Source organism: Myotis daubentonii, chromosome 2 (genome assembly GCF_963259705.1).
Source record: "Myotis daubentonii chromosome 2, mMyoDau2.1, whole genome shotgun sequence".
NCBI lineage: Eukaryota > Metazoa > Chordata > Mammalia > Chiroptera > Vespertilionidae > Myotis > Myotis daubentonii.
Genome location: NC_081841.1, coordinates 97,800,078 through 97,818,012, shown reverse-complemented (window position 1 = coordinate 97,818,012; position 17,935 = coordinate 97,800,078). Strand labels below are relative to the sequence as shown.

General features: G+C 41.7%; 1 protein-coding gene across 6 annotated transcripts in view; it reads left to right on the top strand.

Moving 5' to 3' along the window:
- The first annotated feature begins 526 nt into the window (after positions 1-526).
- RAD52 (RAD52 homolog, DNA repair protein) overlaps positions 527-17,935 on the top strand; it is a 47,709-nt gene continuing 30,300 nt past the window's right edge. For 5 of the 6 annotated variants that reach the window (XM_059683936.1, XM_059683937.1, XM_059683935.1 and 2 more), the window contains exon 1: positions 527-615. The gene's annotated coding sequence lies outside the window, so the exon portion shown is untranslated. Of the gene's footprint in view, positions 620-17,935 lie in introns of all 6 variants that reach the window. The other variant, XM_059683933.1, reaches the window with a different exon arrangement.

The window sequence follows — 17,935 nt, the reverse complement described above, 5'->3', positions numbered from 1 at the left end:
CCCCCCCCACCCTTGACAATCCCCTGGCCTCCCCTACCCCCCAGTGTCTTGTGTCCATTGGTGATAACCATTTATTAATAAGACTTGAAAGCATGTTTTTCTTTCCTTGCCATATCCGTAGTGTGCATGGATAGGTATTGAGAAATTCCTCCCCGCCGCACTGCTGCATTCCAATCCGGGAATGGGTTTGTGCAGTGTTGCAGGAAGGCACGGAAAGAGTGGGCCTTAAGAGGCTCTAAGTGCATGTCCCGGGCGAGCTCATCGGCCCGCCAGGGGGCAGCAGAGATCCGGACGCCGCACAACCTGAGGGGGCGGTGGAGGGACTGGATGAAGCAATAAGAGACTAAGAATGTAGAGATCGGCGTCGCTCTTCCAGCTTGCTTTACGGCTTTCGGCAGATTGCTTTGCGGCTCTTCTCCCCTTCCTATTTGATTTACGGCTTCTCCTCCTGTTCTTCCTGGCTCCGCCCTGGCCTTGCTCTCGTTTAGGACCTTCTTCCCAGAGTTCCCTTGCACATTCTTCCCAGACCCCTCTGCGCGGCTCTATCTAAACTCCCTTCCCCCTTCATTTAGCCTAGACCGAGCTCCCTGCGTGCACCGCGCGCTGCTGAGGCGCGTAAGTGGGGAGGAGGACGCCCAGGGGGTGGCTCCGGCTAGGGCTGTGGCGTTGGGGCGGCTCGAGTCTGAGTAGAGCGCAGGGATCGGGCTGGAGCGCGAACTGCGGGTCCCAGGCATCGTCACCCTGAGTCCGAGGCCTGCAGTAACGTGCTGTGGGGGCTCAGGATCACGGTTTCTGAGAGTTTGGTTAGGAGGGACAGGGGTACCGGGAACGTGCACCAGCTCACGTGGCGCAGCCCAGGACCCCGCCCCGGGAAGGTGGCAGGCTGGTGCTCGCCGCGGGCCTCCCGGTGCGGCCGAGCCGAGCCGAGCCGAGCCGCGGACGGCGGACGGCGGCTTGTGGGCCCGGGGAGGCTGCGGAAGCGTGTGTCATGCCGGGCGGAGCGGAAAGGAGTGGCTGCAGTTTGGAAGGAATGACACTCGGTGTAGCCGCGTATTCAGCCTTTTAGACCTATTCTTAAACAATTGAGATACAATCCATTTATGATTACATTTATCCTTTTAAAGAGAACAATTCAGTGGTTTTTAGTATATTCACAAGGTTGTAAAACCAGCATTGTCAAATTCCAGAACACTCAATCACCCTAAAAAGAAACCTGGAACTCATTAGTAGGCACTGCTCATTACCCCTACCCCAGCCTCACTAATCCTGTTGTCTCAGTGAATTTGCCAGTTCTAGATATTTCACAAAAGTGGAATCATACAATATTTGTTCTTTGTGTCGAGTTTATCTCGGCATAATGTTTTCAAGGGCCATCCATATTGTAGCATGTGTCAGTACGTCACGCCTTTTCATGGCTGGATAACATGAATAATAATACTCAGGTGTAGGGATATACCACATTTTGTTTCTCCATTAGTTTTGGGACATTTGGGTCCCCACTCCTCCCCACTTGTAGGCTTCCTAGAGACCTAGACCTCTAAGGTCTGTTCCCCCGCAGAACTCGCAGTCTGAGGTGCACACATTTTAAAACCAAATTCAATTCTGGGATGGGTCAAGTATTTCAGGGATCTCAGTTTAGGGAAATTTGTCTTTTTAAAGTCTTCTCGGTGAGCAACATAAACTGATGAACAAAAATAGATCCAGAGACTAAGAAACACTGATCAGACTGTCCAGCCTCAGAAGACGGGGGAGGAGGGTTAGAAGACAAGCGAAGGACTTGTGTGCATGCATGTTAGCATAACCAATGGGCACGGACTTGGGGCGGGGGGGCTTGTCCTGGGGGCGGGGATGGCGGAGGGGGCGGTAAGTCGGGGGGAAAAGGAGATAATGTAATACTTTAAACAATGATAATTAAAAAGTCTTCCAGGTTCAGCACTGATTAGACCATTAATTGTAGTGGTAACTGGCAGAGAAATGTTTGTGGGCAGTTCTCATCGGAGATGCTGTGTGTAATGTATGCCATGACTGGTCTTGTGTATGAACGAACTGGGTGTAGTGGAGAGGAGTGTATGAGAAAGTAACTGAGATAGCTGTGGGAGAGCGGTTTTACCTTAAGTGGTTCTCAACCTTCCTAATGCCACAACCCTTTAATACAGTTCCTCATGTTGTGACCCAACCATAAAATTATTTCCGTTGCTACTTAATAACTGTAATGTTTCTACTGTTATGAATTGTAATGTAAATATCTGATATGCAGGATGTATTTAGGCAACCCCTGTGAAAGGCTCGTTGGGCCCCCAAAGGGGTCGGGACCCACAGGTTGAGAACCAATTAGTAAGCAAACCCACAGTCTATCTTTTATATGTCAAGTCTGTATTTACGAATTTATTTACTCGCTAATCTTTGAAATCCCAAATCGATACGCATGGCACTTTTGCAGATGTGCAGAATTCTGAAAAATTTGAGTTGCCCAATGCGCATGTTCCCCAGCTGAGGTTAAACCAGACGATGCTCTTTCAGTTCTCATACTGGAAATGAGAGTCCTTGTATACTTAGTGCCAGGTTTTTGGGTATCTCCCCTCCCTCCCCCTCCCCCCCAATGTAAAGGCCTCCAGGCATATTGTTGAAATGTGCTGTCTGTTGTTTAAGTGAAGGAAGGCTGTGATGGGCCTTACAAAGTTTCTTTTAGATAAACTGTTCAGCAGTGAATTCAGTGTTAACAAATCAATAATATATATTAGATAAGCTGTTTTTAACACTAGAAAGACTGAAATTTAGTATATACCTATATTGCCCAAAAGCAGTCAAAATGACTGCATTGTGAAAGAATAATATCGGAGCACTCTTCACTTATGTTCCTTAGCTTTTCCAATAACTCACTTCTATTCGAGATTTCTTTCATGAATTTAGGGCGCAAAAGAAATAAAATAAACAACTTATTAGAACAAGTATCACTGCATAAAGATTCGAATAACAAGTACTAGTTTAGCTTATTGAGCAACTGCAACTTATCAAGTATCGACAATTTATCATGTACTTGTATGTTATCATGTGACGGTAATCGAAAAAAAATGAAAACTGTTATTTCAATACAGAGCCGAACTGTTATTACTCAATTCAATAATAAGAGTCATTTGATTATTTAAAATTTCCCCCCCAAGCAGTCAAAATGACTGCTTTTGGACAATATAGGTATAACACATATATATATATACCAGAAATGAAGGAGGGGGAGGTAACTACAATTATTAATAAACGCATTTATATGTTGTACAAAAAGTCACAAAATTCTAAGACATTGTGTCCTTATATACATAATTGTTTTTCTAATTGAAATTAAAAAGCAGTCAAAATGACTTCCTTGGGCAATCTAGTGTTAAACAGAAATACATTTTATTTAGAGTGTAGTGGGGAGGTGACATTTTGAGATCTAGTTCCTTCTTTAAAAAAGTTTTTTTCTACTCTTAATTTTTTTTGTGTGTCACAAAAATTATAGCAGCATATATGTAAGTAAAAATAAAAGGGAAAAAAAAACCCCTTGATAGCCACTCCTGCTGTTCTTGGTCCTCACCCATCATTGAGTCCTGTCAATTCTGCTTCCTGTAATAACATATCCAGAGTCTATCCTTTTTCTACTACATACCTGTTATCCTTGAATCTTTATAATTTCCTTTCTGGACTGTTGTAACATAGACTGCTAACTGAACTCTCCCTCAATTATTCACTGTTGGCAAAGAGCTTTCGGAGACATAAATGTCATCTTACTGTTTTCAGCTTAAAATTTCCATTGCTTCCTCATGGTTTACAAACTAAAGTTTTAAACTTTTAAAGATGGCTTCTATTACCCTTCATGATTATGTCCTCTCCTGTCTTTAATAAAGATGAAACGAGCCTTAGCTGGTTTGGTTCAGTGGCTAGAGTGTCAGCCTGCGGACTGAAGGGGCTCAGGTTGGATTCCAGTCAAGGGCACATGCCCAAGTTGTGGGCTCGATCCCCAGTAGGGGGTGTGCAGGAAGCAGCTGATCAATGATTCTCTCAAATCATTGATGTTCTGTCTATCTCTCTCTCTCCCTTCTTCTCTGAAATCAAATTTTTAAAAAATAAAAAGAGGTCAGACAAAAGAGGAAAATTTCCTTATATAATATGCTTTATTCCCTCATTATTTTGTGCCTCCCTCCACATGTAATTAGAAATGCTTTTAGATAATAAGGAAATGGATAAGAATAAAAATTTTTCCCAATCTTGTTTACCTTCTTAATATCTCTTAAATTAATCTATTTTATATTCACAATCACTACCCTACTTCAAGTTCTTTCTCCTTACCACCACAAGCCTTTTTTTTTTTTTTTTTTTTGGTCATATGTTTTTATTTGGGAAAATACCTATCAGAAGAATTCTTGGGTTATGTGGCAGATGCATATTTAATTTCTAAAGAAATCAGGTTTATTTTAGAAATTATCATAAAACTATAAGTCTTCTAGAAAATATTAAAGACTACTTTCATGATGGGGGTGTGCAAAAGGTTTTCTTAGACAAGACTAGGACAGCAAAAACTACTTTTAAAAAGATAAATGGTATTACATTAAAATTGAAAAGGGCCCTGACCGGTTTGGCTCAGTGGATAGAGCATCCGCCTGTGGACTGAAGGGTCCCAGGTTCGATTCTGGTCAAGGGCATGTACCTTGGTTGCGGGCACATCCCCAGTAGGGGGCATGCAGGAGGCAGCTGATTGATGTTTCTCTCTCATTGATGTTTCTAACTCTCTATCCCTCTCCCTTCCTCTCTGTAAAAAAAATCAATAACATATATTTACAAAATAAATAAATACAATAAAATTGAAAAGGTCTCATCAAAGACAACTCTAAGAAAATGAATAGGCAAGCACTGGCACCTTTCTGACAAAGGGCTGATATCTAAGGTACATAAAGAACCATTAGGTTCAAGGCCTGAGACTAATGGTCTGTGGCCTGCTGCTTTACTCTCTGGATCTGTGGCTCCATCTTCAAGTTATTCTCCCTTTTTCTATGAACGGTAGCATGTGTTTACAGCTCAGTAATTTTTGTCATTGTATTTCCTGCCAAAGTATATGAGAATTCTAATTGTTTTACATCCTTGCCAACTTTGGGTGTTGTCAGTCTTTATTTTTAACCATTCTGTTGGGTATAATGAGTTATGTCATTATATGTATTGGTACCTTTATTGAAATTCAGATGACTATAAATGGTAGTTGATTTTTGGATTCTTCTGTTCCATTGATCAATCCTTATTGGTACCACACTGTTATAATTAATGTAGAGTTATCATAAATCTTGAAGTCATGTAGTGCAGGTCAGCAACTTCGTTGTTGTTTTTCAAGCTTGATTTGGATAATTTAGATCCTTTGCATTTTCCATATAAATATTAAAGTCATCAGTTTCTCCAAAAAAGACTGGTAGGCTTATGATTGGGATGGCATTGAATCTTTAGGTCAATCTGAATAGAATTAACATCTAAACAGTATTGAGTCTTCAAACATATGAACACTAGAGTCCCGGTGCACGAAATTCATGTGTGGGGGGGTGTCATCTCAGCCCAGCCTGCACCCTCTCCGCAGTCTGGGACTCCTCGCTCCTTACCGCCCGCTCCCTGCTCCTTACCACTTCCACTACCACCTCTGCTGCGCTTGCCAGCCGTGAGCCTGGCTTCTCGCTGAGTGGTGCTCCCTCTGTAGGAGCGAACTGACAACCAGAGGGCAGCTCCTGTATTGAGTGTCTGCCCCCAGGTGGTCAGTGAGCATCACAGTGACCTGTCGTTCCGCTGTTCAGTCGATTTGCCTATTAGGGTTTTATTATATAGGATGGTACATCTCCCTTTCTATTTAAGTCTTTTAAAGTTTCTTTTAGACATGGCTGGCATGGTTGGCTCAGTGGTTGAGCGTCAACCTATGAACCAAGAGGTCATGGTTCGATTCCCGGTCAGGGCACATACCTGGGTTGCAGGCTTCATCCCCAGTAGGGGGTGTGTTGGAGGCAGTTGATCAATGATTCTCTCTGATGTTTCTATCTCTCTCTCTCCCTCTCCCTTCCTCTCTGAAATCAATAAAAATATATTGAAATTTTTTCAATATATTTCAAAAATATATTGAAATGTTTGTTTTCATTGTAGCAGTCTTACACATCTTTAGTTAAAATTACTCAAAAGTGTTTTTTTTAAAAAACCTGTAAATGGAGCTATCATTTGTATTATTACTCTGTACACAACGTGCCATTTTTCTCTGACTGCTTTCAAGATTTTCTCTTTATTTTTGGTTTTTAGCAGTTTGCCTATGATGTATTTAGGTGTGGTTTTCTTTGTATTTATCCTGCTTTGAGGTTTGCTGAGCTTCATAAATGCATACATTTATGCCTCTCACCCAACTTGGGAAATTTCAGGCCATTATTTTCTAAAATATTTCCCCCATTTTTCTTAAACTCTTTTGGGACCTCAGTTGTATGCATGCTAGCCATTTTGGTATTATCCCATAGAACCCTGAAGCTCTTTCATTATTTTCAGTCTTCAAGTTTACTGACTCTTTTTTATCTCTAATTTTGCATTTTGTGAACAGGATTGACAGCTGGGATGGTTTATGAGATTCCTGGTTCAAAGGTAGTTGCTATTGGTTTGTAAGTAATCTTGGCCTTTTTATTAGAAGGCTTTTGTGGGGGAGAGGTCCTTTGACTTTAAATTTTTCTCTTGAATTACAGGATCCTATATTTCCCCTCTTTCTCCCTTCACAGAAGTTTCAAAGGGCATCTCGCTTTCCTTTCAACCTCTTCTCCCCAGAAACATTGACTTTCCAAGACTGCCTCATTGAATTCTAGACTACACTGGTCTACCAGAACACTTAGTATCTTTACACTTAAGTGTGGGTTTTCTTTCTCCAGGAATGATTTTAGTTCCACTTGGGCTCTTCATCATCCTCTTCTCTCTTCTATGCATTTCCTTTCCCATCTGGAGCCCACCCTGCTCTCCCTAAAGACTTTGGATGAGACTTTGAGAAATATCTCCACCAGAAATTAATGTTTACTTTTTCTACTTCCAGGCTAGGTGAGCTTATAGTATTTTCAGTCTTCTAATTATGTTGGAAGATACGGGATATTTGTGGGTTTTTTGTTTGATTTTTAATCAGGAGATTCTTTTTTCTTTTCTTTAAGAGTATACATTTTTATTGATTTTTGTTTAGGGAGAGAGAAAGAGAAACATCAATGTGATTGGCTGCCTACCAGGTCCCCTACCAGGGATCAAGCATGTGCCCTGACCAGGAATTGAACCAGCATCTCTTGGTGCATGGGGCAGTGCCCAACCAACTGAGCCATGCCGATCAGGACTCTTTTTTTTTTTTTTTTTAAATATATTTTTATTGATTTCAGAGAGAAGAAGGGAGAGAGATATAGAAACAGTGATGAGAGAGAATCATTGATCGGCTGCCTCCTGCACACCCTCTATTGGGGATGGAGCTTGTAACCCGGGCATGTGCTCTGACTGGGAATCCAACCGTGATCTCCTGTTTCATGGGTTGATGCTCAACCACAGAGCCACACCAGCTGGACTACTTGTGGTTTTATTTGTTCTTATTGTAAGTCTGTGTAGTTTTGGAGGATGTATTGGGATATTTGAATTTATGTAGCTGTAATAACCTTGACTATTAGGAAGTCTTTCCTAACATTCTATTTTTAAAAATTTGAAGCCTTCAAGAAAATTACACTATGAATACCTGCATACACTAGATTCATAAGTTTATTACTTTACTTTAACCTTTCTCCTTCTCTTCCCTCTTTTGCACACACATAGTCACATTTATTAGTTGAATGATTGGAAAGTTGCAGAAAACATGCCAGTTTACTCTAATACTTTATCACGTATCTCCTACATAACCATGATACAGTTATCACATTCACTAGGTTTAACAGTGATAAAAGGCCAGCATCTAATATGCAATCCATCATCAGACTTTCCCATTGTTTCAGTATTGTCCTTTATTGTTTTTTTCCCCTGATCTAAAATCCTATCAAGGATCACACAGTGCATTTTAGTTGTCATGTCTCTTTAGTTTTCTTTACTCTAGAAGACTTTAGTAGACTTTTTGTTTTACTTTGTTTTGTCTTTTTGACATTTTTGAAGAGTCCAGGCCTTGTAGATTTGAATTTGTCTGATTATTATGATCAAGTCATGAGTAGATTGGTAGACTACTACCAAAATGATGTTGTGACTTTTTCGTGCATCCTTCAGAAAGCACATGGTGCTATTATTGGTGACATTATGTTTAATTACTTGATTCAGGTGGTTATTTGCCAGATTTCTTCATTGTTAATCTATCTTTTCCCACCCACCTCCCCAGTCCCCACATTTTCCCTTCAAGTGCAAATAGTTTATTTGGGAGATGACCCCCGGGCATACTGGTAGAGGAGAGGAGACATGAGGTGGGAAAGAAAAGTCATTAAACAAAAGTACTTGTCAAGCCAGTTACCACTGGTGGCAACCAAACCTGATTTCACTGGGGACCTCTGGAGCCAGCACGGAACTATGCTCAGTGTCATTTCATGGAATGGGTGAGAAATCCAGGGTCTTTACACACTAACTCCTGTGAGTCATTATTTGAAGTTGCTCCCTGGGGCATCAATTCTCTGGTGCTTCCAGCTTACCATTAAGAGATGCAAAATGGGCCCTGGATGCCAAAGGAAGCCTTCAGGTAAAGAGATGCACATGTTGGCATTTGGAAGTTAGATGAGGGTGCACTACTGTGGTAGGAGCTGAAGGGATAATTGGCAGAGCGTTCATAGTGTCTGCTATACCTATGTACTCCAGAACCTGGAGCTTGAGGCAAAAGCTCATATGCCATTATGTCTTCAGGAAGTGCAATTTCAGAAAGCAGAAGTGAGGGAAAGAGGGATTGAGGAGAGATGAAAGATTAAATTAGTTCAAGGGTACATCTCCAAGCTGGCCACCCCTTTGTAGTCAGTGAAACTGGTTGCTTGATTTCCTAAAGCTATCTCCCAGGAGGATGGCTAATACTCCATCCCAGGACAATCCACTCGAAGGAAGGAGAAGGTGTGCCTCTCCGCTTCTGTATCTCACTGGTAAAAGCTTTGCCTCATGGTACATTTACTTCCCCAGGTTTTCAGATTGTGCATGTGTGGGCCTCAAGAGGGTCCCACAGTTCTCACACCTCAAAGTCAAGAGGGAAACCAAGGGTGGTAGGTGAGAAGCATCCAGCATGAGCAAGAAGTAAGGGACCATTGGTTATCCCTGTGTGCAGTTGGTTTGAATCCACACATACATGGTTTGCCTAATTAGCTGGGATGAAAAAAAGTAATCGGGGACCCCAGTCACGCAAAGCCGAGAAGACTTGAGATGCTGCTGCATAAAATATGCGATACATTTGGATTCTACTTTTGTTTAACAAATATACACACACATACACATAAAACACATACACAAACACAGTCACTTATAAAAAAGACAATAGCTATCTCTTGCTGGTGAGGGTCTAGCTAAATTTTACTTCCCCCCCATGTTTTTTGACATATGATTAAAGCTAATTGCCCTAGTCCAGTGGTCGGCAAACCGCGGCTTGCGAGCCCCATGCGGCTCTTTGGCCCCTTGAGTGTGGCTCTTCCACAAAATATCACATGTGGGCTCGCACGTACAGTGCGATTGAAACTCCGTGGCCCATGCGCAGAAGTTGATTTTCGGCCTGGGCGAGTCTATTTTGAAGAAGTGGTGTTAGAAGAAGTGGGGGTATGTTTGCTGAGGTCGACCCCTCAGATTGAGGACATTTTTAGCAAAGGCCAGCTTAGGAGTACCCTAATTAAGTTAATAACAATGTACCTACCTATATAGTTTAAATTAAAAAAATTTGGCTCTCCATAGAAATTTCAGTCGTTGTACTGTTGATATTTGGCTCTGTTGACATTAATGAGTTTGCCGACCACTCCCCCAGTCGGTTTGGCTCAGTGGATAGAGCATTGGCTGAAGGGCGCCATGTTCAATTCTGGCCAAGGGTTCATACTTCGGTTGCAGGCTGGATTCCCGTCTCTGGTTGCGGTGGGTGTGGGAGGCAACTAATCAATGTGTCTCTCCCCCTTCCCTTCCACTCTAAAATAAAGTCAATGGAAAAATATCCTTGGGTGAGGATTAACAACAAGGATATATTTTAATTATTTTAAATCCTCACCTGAGGATATGTTTTTATTGATTTTTTTAGAGAGAGAAGGGAGAGGGAGAGAGAGACATTGATGTGAAAGAGAAATATTGATTGGTTGCCTACTATACTCACCTGACCAGGGATCGAACTGCAACCTGGGTTATATGCCCTGACCAGAAATTGAACCCATAACCTTTTGGTGTACGGACAGTGCTCCAACCAACTGAGCCACCTGGCCAGGCCAAGATGTTTTAATTTTGTAGTAGAACTAGAGGCCTGGTGCATGAATTCGTGCATGGCTGGGGTCCCGTGGGCCTGCCCCGGACCAGGGTGGGAGGGGCTGGTCGGGGACAGGACTGGCTAGGAGGAAGGGCCAGAGTTGGTCAAACTCCTGGTCAAGGGGACAATTTGCATATTAGCCTTTTATTATATAGGATAGTTGTAAACAGTTTAGAATGGAAGGCAGAAATAGTAAGCATTGTTTCAAAGCAGAAACTAGAAGAAAAAAGTGACTCCATGTTTTATAGGGAGAGATAAGGGTTGTTCTTCAACAAAAGGTTGAATATTTTATGGTAGTGTTTAGAAAAGTAGAAACAAGCTCTTTTTTAAATGTGAGAAGTGTAACTCTTGCCTTATAAAATTAGTTTCTAAAGAATTAAAAAATATATTTGATCTGTTATACTGCATTATGTATTTCACTCCTTCCCTCATCTACTCATTGAATTACTAACGAAACACTTTGTCCCTGACTCCCTACTATACATAAGGTACTGTGCTAGTCACTGGGGGTGTCAAAATGACTCAGAAGGAATCCCCCACCTTCTAGGATCTCATTTTGGAGTGGGGGGAAATGGCTGTGGCAGAGACAGTACTTATCAACTATTCAAGTGCTTTCTTATATTTCCCAGCCTCCATTGCAATTAAGTTGGGGCCATGTGACAAGTTCTGTTCACTTCTGCCCTAAGGCAGTTATGACTTGGTGTGACTCCTTCAACTCTACTGCTGCCACTATGACCTTAGAGGTCACCTGTGTTACATGACACAGCTATAAGATGGGCAAGGCCACCAGACTGCCCTTGCACTGCCCGTATTCCCCCACTACCCACCCCCAGGTCCCCATTCACCATCAAGTGATTGGAGCCTGCCGGCTGGGGAAAGGAACCAAGAGGTGGTCAGTGCACCTCATAGTGACTGGTCGAGCAGTTGTCCTGGTCATTCTGCCATTATGGTCACTGGGCTTTTATTATATAGGACTAGTAGCCCAGTGTGTGAAATTTGTGCACATTAAAAGGGAATTAATTAGTGGAGATATTTTAATATTGCTATTTGCCCTTTCTCTATAATAGAAGTGTGAGAGATGAAAGGAAATAAGTAAAATGTATATGAAAACAATATATAAATTTATTAATAAATAAACAGTAACAAACAACAGAGGCATGATATAAAAATGACAAAAACATGAAAACAACAAAAACATGGTATGAAAACAACAAAAACATGATATAAAAACAACAGTGATGCAAACAATGACTGATAAAGTGATTAAACTTATTCTAATATCTCCCTGTACACCACATTAAGAGTGAAAACACTTTTCAGAGTGCTTGACTAATTTCCCTTGTGCTGAAGTATTTAGAAGTTTAACTGTAACATCACATGGTCTTCAAACTCGAGAGAAAGCAACATATAACTGACCATGTGCAAAAACAGGTTCAGGTAGGAATGTGCCTACTCTGTCTAGAGTTTGTCCTTGTGATTTATTAATAGTCGTCACAAATGCTGGCATCATGGGAAACCTTCGTCAAATCAATTTAAATGGGAGGCCAGTGTCAGATGGGGACAAATCAATTCTTGGAATCAGAACAACCTCTCCCTCTGCAGATCCTGTTAATACTTCAGCCTCGATAATGTTAGGTTGTAATCTTTTGATAATAAATCTGGTACCACTACAAAGACCCCATTTACTATTACGATTTCTCAATAGCATAATGATTGCACCCACTTTCAATTTTAATTTATGACACGGCATTCCCAAAGGAGTAATACTATTAAGAAATTCGATGGGAAAATTTTCCTTTTCAGCATCATCTGTGAAATCAATGGAATCATCACTCAAATATGTGTGAAAATCTCCATCGAGTATATTCAAAATTTCTTTATTTAATTTTTGAACATGTTCATTTTTTGGACAAAGAATTGCACATTTAGATATATTTTTAATGTTATCTATAGATATAATATTTCCAAAGGTAGCTTCAATAATAGATCTATTACAAATCATTTCACAGGGGATTTCAATAATATCCATTCCTAAATGAAAACTGCTATCACGTTTGTCATCTCCAATTTTACTGACCATCCACTATAAGCAGAATCCTCTGATCTAATATTTGTTGTAAGAGACAACTTTCTGAAACATCCCCAAACATTGCAGTACTTTAAACTCATTTGTACTATGGCTGATCACATAGCATGCGGTACAATACTGAGACATTGTCGAAAATCCCCTCCAAGAAGGAGAACTTTCCCACCAAATACAACATTCAGACTCATAATTTATCTTAGTAATCTGCCTATGGCATTTATAGCATGATTGGATGCCATGGTGCATTCATCAATAATGAGAAGTTGGGCCTTTTCAATAGCTTTAGCAACTTCACTGTTTATATCGAGTCTAGAAATTGAAGTTTCATTTAATGGAATCGGTAATTTATATTGGGAATGAAAGGTTCTTCCACCGAGAAGTAAATTTGCAGCAATTCCTGTAGACACTGTGGGTAAAACAGTACCACCACAACCTCTAATATAATGTATTAAAACTTTATACAGATATGTAGGTGAATAGTATTCCTAGCTGGCAGGCCCCTGGCAGCAAGCTGGCCACCTGTGGATTCCGTGAGGAATGGGGCTCTCTCCTCCCTCCTTTCAGGGTCCGGGGTGAAGGTGAATGGGGTTCCTGGCTGGCAGACCACTGACAGCAAGCTCTCCAACAGCAGATTCTGTGAGGAATGGGGCTGCCTCCTCCCTACTGTCTGGGTCTGGTTTGAAGGCCAGTCACGTCCCCAGAGTTGGGCCAGACCCAGAGTTTTACCACGCTGTGGCCTCCGCCTCACCAACCTAGGACTGACTGCTGCTGGGCGCTCCCGGCCCTCTGAGAGTGGGTTCTTCCCTCAGGTCTCTCAGAAAATGGCTCGGGGAGGGCGCAGCCCTTGGCAAGGCAACCCAGGACTCAGTACTTCCACACTCCACTCCGAGGGCGGGTTCCTGCCTGAAACCTCACCCTCTGGGAAACAGCTGGGGGAGGGCACAGCCAGTTTCCAAGAGGACCCCTGCAGGACTGACTTTCTTCTGGTTGGTCGAGCTTCAGGACGTGATGTTACACCCAGGGTTTTTATATATAAGTAGATTGTTTATGGCTGCTTTCATGCTAAAATGCCAGTTGAGTAGTTGTGACAGAGACCAGATAGCCTGCAATACCTAAAATATTTACTGTTTGGCTTTACAGAAAAAGTTTGCTGACTATTGCTTTATACAATAGGTATTTACATTAAAAATTTTTGTTTTTATTAAAATAATACATGCACATGTGTGAATATCCAATAGTACTAAAGCTTTATTTTGTAAAAGGAGATTCCTGCTGTACTCTTCTCCTTCCCATTACCACTCCTTAGACATGTTACTTTCTTTTAACTATCTTCTGGCTTTTATAGTTACAGTCTAAATAATAGCCTTATTCCATTATTTGTTGATGTGTCAATTTTAGATCCTAATTATTAAGTAACCTAGGTTAGCCCACTACCCTACTTTTTAGTGCTATACTATCAATAAATTTATCATTCTTAGCTGAAATGTAATGTTTTTAGTTTTCTGCATTTTCCTCAGAAAATTAACAGGAATTTAGCAATAACTAACATTTATTTAGTACTTCATATGTGCCAGGTACTAGTCTAATGCAGTTTCATGCAATAAATAAAGATTAAATGAATATTTACCATTATTGTCTTTATATTCTACACGAGAAAACAGTATTTAGAGAGGTTATGTGATCCCCCCCCCCGCCCCCACTTGGTCAAGCACCTAGTGGGTGATAGAGCCAGAAACTGACATTTAGAACTTGAGCTCTTAACATTATAACTAGTGTCCCGGTGCATGGATATATGCACACGGAAAGGAAATTAATTAGAAGAAATATTTTAATATCGTTATTTACCCTTTCTCTAAAATAGAAGTGTCAACCAAATTCATGATGGACAATGACAGATCGAAACACATGCATGCGATTGGCGCCAGTGAGAGCTTTATATGTATTGCGCATGTGCGAGTCAACTTAGCCTTTTATTTTTTTTAATTTTTTTTATTTTTCAGTAAATCTTTATTGTTCAGATTATTACATTTGTTCCTCTTTTTTCCCCCCCATAGCTCCCCTCCACCCAGTTCCCACCCCACCCTCTGCCCTTACCCCCCCCACTGTCCTCATCCCTAGGTGCACAATTTTTGTCCAGTCTCTTCCCGCATCTCCCACACCCCATTCCCCACCTAGAATAGTGAGTCCATTCCCTTTCTATGTCCCTGATTCTATTATAATCACCAGTTCATTCTGTTCATCAGATTATTTATTCACTTGATTCTTAGATTCACTTGTTGATAGATGCATATTTGTTGTTCATAATTAGTATCTTTACTTTTTCCTTCTTCTTCCTCTTCTTAAAGGATACCTTTCAGCATTTCATATAATCCTGGTTTGGTGGTGATGAACTCCTTTAGCTTTTCCTTATCTGTGAAGCTCTTTATCTGACCTTCAATTCTGAATGATAGCTTTGCTGGGTAAGGTAATCTTGGTTGTAGGTTCTTGGCATTCATCACTTTGAATATTTCTTGCCACTCCCTTCTGGCCTGGAAAGTTTCTGTTGAGAAATCAGCTGACAGTCATCATATGGGTAGTCCCTTGTAGGTAACTGAGTTTCTTTCTCTTGCTGCTTTTAAGATTCTCTCTTTGTCTTTTGCTCTTGGCATTTTAATGATGATGTGTCTTGGTGTAGTCCTCTTTGGATTCCTTTTGTTTGGGGTTCTCTGTGCTTCCTGGACTTGTAAGTCTATTTCTTTCACCAGGTAGGGGAAGTTTTCTGTCATTATTTCTTCAAATAGGTTTTCAATATCTTGCTCTCTCTCATCTTCTGGCACCCCTATAATTCTGATGTTGGTACGCTTGAAGCTGTCCCAGAGGCTCCTTACACTATCTTCGTATTTTCGGATTCTTTTTTCATTTTGCTTTTCTGGTTGGGTGTTTTTTGCTTCTTTGCATTTCAAATCTTTGCCTTGATTCTTGCACTCCTCTGGTCTGCTGTTGGGAGTCTGTATAATATTTGTTATTTCAGTCCGTGTATGCTTAATTTCTAATTGGTTCTTTATCACAACATCGAGGGTCTCATTAGATTTCTTGAGGATCTCAGTAACTTTATCGGCGGCTTCTAGACAGTTCTTGAGAGACCTTAAAAGTGTGGTTCTGAACTCAATATCCTCCATTGACAGTTTTGTCCTGTTTCTTTGTCTCCGCATTTTTTATGCTTTCTTGGTGCACCCCCTAGCGGTCTTTGTGCGCAGTCTTGTTGTAGTTAAGCCTTGATTGTTGTAGTTAATACTAGGGGGATTTGACCTCCAGGCCAACTGGCTGTGAAAATAAGCTGTGTCTGCAGTGGGAAAACTTCTGTCCTCTAGGGAGGTGCTAATCTAGCCTTTGCCTGAGGCTATCTGGCAAATGGCTCTGCGCAGGGCTTGGGCAGGGCGGGTTGCACGGGATCAACAGAGCGGGTGGAGGGAGCAGTTATGGCTGCTCTCAGTCCCGTCCCCAGAGGCTCTGCCTCTCATCGTCCCAGCAAATGCTGCAAACCTTGGAGAGAAAGCTGCCCTCGTGTTCCGACCGATGCCAGACAGTCCTGCTTCTCCCGTTTGAGTCTGGGTCCCTAGAGACTCGCCCAAAACTGGAGCTCAGAATCTGAGCCTCCCTCCGGATTGAAAACGACAACCGTGCCCTCAGCTACCAGCCCGCTCCGCGCGTACTTCCACACCTTTGTATTTTCCGCACTGTGCCTCCTCTGAGTCTCGTATGCTGTTCTCTTTCCTTCTAGTTGAAGAATTTCCCCTCATCCAGTCTTCCTGTGGTTCTGGGCAATGTCCGTTCCGTCTTTTAGTTGTATTTGTGAAGTGGTTGTTCGAGGCAGCTAACTCCGGTGTTTACCTATGCCGCCATCTTGGTTTTCTCAACTTAGCCTTTTAAAGATATAGAATAAACTTGCTTATTTAGACCTGCTTTCTGATTTAGCTAAACTTTTTCCAGCTCTGTGAAGCACCTCAACTCCTCTTTCAGGTAATTGTCAGCAACACAGCAGTAAATATCAACATGAAGCAGATTATTATTGTAGATCACACAGGGAGAACAAAGGGTAAAATATTTAACTGTAGCAGTGTTTGACTATATCCTGTGCAGTGAGAAAACCTGAAGTCATTTTCAAGTTCCACCATTTCTTTCTTCTTTTTAGTCGGGTCAAGTTTCTAAACATTCTAAATCTTCATTTTCCGGCTAATGGAAAGAAAATAGGATTCTACAGAGTCTCCTATCTACCTACTCCAGAACTTCTGTGAGAATCAAATGAGATGAGGCACGTGAAAACACTTCACAAACATTTGGTTAAACTATAAAATGTTTGCACCTGGCTATAAAGCAAGTTTGGTTCCTGGGCTGAAGAAACTCCAAGGAGGCTAGTTGCTAGGAAGAGGAAGCTGGGCATTGCTACATGATGTGATTGCCTGGCACCCACAGCAACTGTTTCTGGGCTGGGCTGTGGGCTGCATTTTGCACCATGGGGTCTTGGCAGCGTTGGCTGCGATTTGGTGGTGTGTCTCTCTGGGGTGGTGGTGGGGCCTGTGTCCCACTTCGGGGAAGCCAAGTGTTGTTGTCGGTGCCAGGTCTGTGGTGCCATATATATATTTGGTGGCAACTCCGTATACATATATATATATATATTTTTTTCATTTTTTACAGAGAGGAAGGAAGAGGGATAGAGAGTTAGAAACATCGACGAGAGAGAAACATCGATCAGCTGCCTCCTGCACACCCCCTACTGGGGATGTGCCTGCAACCAAGGTACATGCCCTTGACCGGAATCGAACCTGGGACCCTTCAGTCCGCAGGCCGACGCTCTATCCACTGAGCCAAACCGGCTATGGCATTGTGCCATTTATTTTTAAATGGCCAGTGTGTGTTATGGCAGCTCCTGCATTGAGCATCTGTCCTCTGGTGGTCAGTATACATCATAGCTACCGGTCAGATGGATGGACACTTAGCCTTTTATATATATAGATGCTATGTTGAGAATCATACTTGTTGACGTCCATAGATTTGTAGTTTTATTAGCAAATGTGAAGATTTATAATATATAAATTTTCTGAGGCATCAACTTTGATTCTGATGTGAGACAGATGTAGGAATAGTCAGATAAGTGGGCTAGCCAGTTGCAGGTGCTTTTCTGAGAGTAATTCTGTTTTCTAATGGATTATAAATTTGCATAGCCTCAGTCTAATTCACTGGTTCTCAAACTTGAACTTGCATAAAAATCATTAGGTAGGCTTGGTAAGCACTAATTCCTGGGCCTCATGTCTAGTTTCTGATTTAGTGGGTCTGGGACGGACTTGAGATTTCACATTTCTTACAAGTTCCCGGTGAAGCTGATGCTGAAGGGACCAAACTGGGCTAATGTTCCAGGAATCTGTGTGTTA